Source organism: Choloepus didactylus, chromosome 6 (assembly GCF_015220235.1).
Source record: "Choloepus didactylus isolate mChoDid1 chromosome 6, mChoDid1.pri, whole genome shotgun sequence".
Lineage (NCBI taxonomy): Eukaryota > Metazoa > Chordata > Mammalia > Pilosa > Megalonychidae > Choloepus > Choloepus didactylus.
This window is the reverse complement of record NC_051312.1, coordinates 41066476-41069639: the sequence shown is the minus strand read 5'-3', so window position 1 is coordinate 41069639 and position 3164 is coordinate 41066476.

Genomic DNA, 3164 nt, shown 5'->3' with positions numbered 1-3164 from the left:
TTGGCCTCCTAAAAGAGGCCTGGCCTTTGTCCCAGCTCCTGAGAGGTAATTCTAAATCCTTGGAATTTCCCATGATCAGAGTGTCTTTTGTTACTCATGATGGTACCAAATAACACTTGATATATTTTCTTAATGAGATGACTCAGTGTGGTGCCAGCCACACCAGAAAGAACAATCCTGTGATGAAGGGGCTGGGCTTTGAGCCACGTCGTATGAAATAATCTCCAGAGAGGGAAGGGACTGGAGATTGAATTCAACAACACTGTCATTGATTCCTCAGTCATGACTATGTAATGAAACCCAAATCCAAACTTTGGACACTGGTTCGGATGAGTGTCCCTAATTAGTAATGCACTTTGATGTGCCAGGAGGCATGTTCTAACTCTACAGGGAGAGGACATGGAAGGTTTGGATCTAATGGCTCTCGAAGACCTTGTCTTATGTATCTTAATCTTAAATTTTTGCTATAAAGTACTGCAAATTTAAGTATAACACTTTTAATGAGTTCTGGGAATTGTCTTAGGGAATTATCAAACTTGAGTGAGTGGTGGGAATCCATGTTATTGTAGTCAGTTGATAAGAATTTTCAGTGACCAAGGAAACTCCAAACTTACTGCTAGTGCCTGAAGTGAGGGCAGTCTTGTGACTCCGCCATTAACCTATGGTATCTGCCCTACCTTTGGGCAGAGGGAGACTAGTTTTGCAATTGTCAAATCTTATTGCAGAGTGCAAAGAAATATAGAGAAGTGACATGAGTAGTAAAATAAACCAGCAAAAAACCCAAGATGTTCAGAGGAAAGAGTGGTTCAAGAAGGAAGGTGTGGCAGCTTGGAACTGTTATGGACCCCAGAAGAGCCATGATCTTTTAATCCAATCTCATTGGCTGGAAACATTTGATTGAATGTTTCCATGGAAATGTGACCAACTCAAATGTGGGTGAGAACTCTGATTAAATTATTTCCATAAAAGTATGGCCCCACCTATTCAGGGTGTGTCTTGATTAGTTCACTGAAGTACTTAAGAGAGGCTAAGAGCCAACACTAACACTGATGCTTGGAGATGCAGACAGAAGGACATTTGGAAATGCTAAGACATGAAGCCCTGAGTTTGCCATGGAGAAGCTGAGAGAGGACCCCTAGATGCTCGGAAAGAAATGCCCAAGGAGTACCAAGCATGTTGCTGAGAGAAGCTAAGAGAGACAGAAGGCCAGAGTCATTTTGGAGAAAGCCATTTTGAAAGGCAACCCGGGAGCAAAGGATCAGCAGATGCTAGCCACATGCCTTCTCAGCTGACAGACATGTTATGGACACCATTAGCCTTCTTTTAGTGACGTTATCCTCTTTTTGATGCCTCAGTTTGGACACTTTTATGGCCTTAGAACTGTAAATTGGTAACCAAATAAATCCCCTTTATAAAAGCCAATCCATTTCTGTGTAACTGCAGCATTAGCAAACAGGAACAGAAGGTATGGCCAACTGTATCAAATGCCAGAAGATCACATAAGAAAGGAATCAAAAAAGTATTTTGGATTTAGCAACATAGATTTGTGATTTTATTGAGAATTGCTTACTTTCTATACTGAGGAAGGAGGACAAACTGGAGTTCATTGAGAAATGAGAAAATAGAGTGAATGGAGAACAGCATACCAGCTTTACAGTAATTCAAAATTTACGTGTTTTTTTTTAATTTTTAAAAAGGCTGTCTGGAAGTCATACAAAATCATTTTCATGATTTACTTGTATAATCAAGTAGAGATCAAGTCACCATCTATTTCTTTTGAATTGTCATTTTAAATGGTAATCACTTCTATTAAGGCTATCAAAATCAATAACCATAACATAGCAAAAGCAAATCTAATGTTAATATTATTTATGTTCAACAATATAGTAATATAGATAAAAATTCACACCCAACATATTCACAAAAGTTTATAATATTGGCAGGAAAAAAATGGGGAGATAAAAAAGGTGAGGTAAGGAATTCAAGAAATTATGACTTGCCACCACAAACTTGAGAAATAATAGACATGTTTGCCTCAAAAGGAGTTTATGGCAATAAACAAAAGAAAGAAAAAAATGATAAGAAACACAAAGTGGTCAGAAAAGAAAGAAGCATGAGGAGACCCCATAATATGTTACTTAAATCTTAAAATTCCACATTATCTTCATTCCAAACACACGTTCTATTATAATTGAGTGATTTTCCACTTTATTCTTCATTTGCTGCTTATGTCAGAGCACAATGCCACTTCACAAAGCCCCATGTTGCCACCTGCCATAGCACACCTGATATTACACTCCCTTGAAAGTAGAAATGAACATTAATTTTCTCGTATAATAATATTTGCAATCAAAACTCTTTTATTAAGAGGACAGCTCTTCATATGACAACTACAGATCAAAAACATAATTCGTTTTCTCTCACACATAAGTTCAAATAAATCAGATAATAAATAACATGACATAGCAGTTCAAAGAAAAGGCAAACAAAATTTATACTTAGCTACATATTGCATTCCATCATACATTGATAAATCTGTTTATAGCAGTTAAAGATAAATATTTTTCAACAACCTATTTTTCAAATTAACATTCAGCATTCCAAATGAAGACTTGTGCAAGAATTATTGCATTCTACTTTACCATCTCCTCTTTAAACTAATCTTGAAATATGGCATCTTCATTTTGTTCATTCATGGCCATTCAAATTGTATATTTGAAATGTGATTTTTAAAATTCTATGATTTAGGCATTCAATGGAAAAAATTTTGGTTTTCTAGCTCTAATAAAACCATAGATTTTTTTCCCAAACATTTGCTTTTGCTAAAACAAAAGGAAAACTGCCTCTGCTGAATGTGCCTCCATCCTTGTTTCTTAATGAAGTGATTAGTTGTTTCCCTTTCTTCCTTCCTTCCTTCCTTCCTTCCTTCTTCCCTTCCTTCCTTCCCTCCCTCCCTCCTGTATTAGTTTCCTAGGCCTGCACAACAAATTACCACAAACGGGTTGCTTGAAACAACAGAAATTTATTATTTCACGATTCTGGAATCCAGAAGTCCAAAATCAAGGTGTCAGCAGGGCCGTGCTCCCTCTGAAGTTTATAGGGGCGAATCCTTCCCTACCTTTTCCAGCTTCTGTTGGTTGCCAACAATTCCAGCTTCTTTCAGT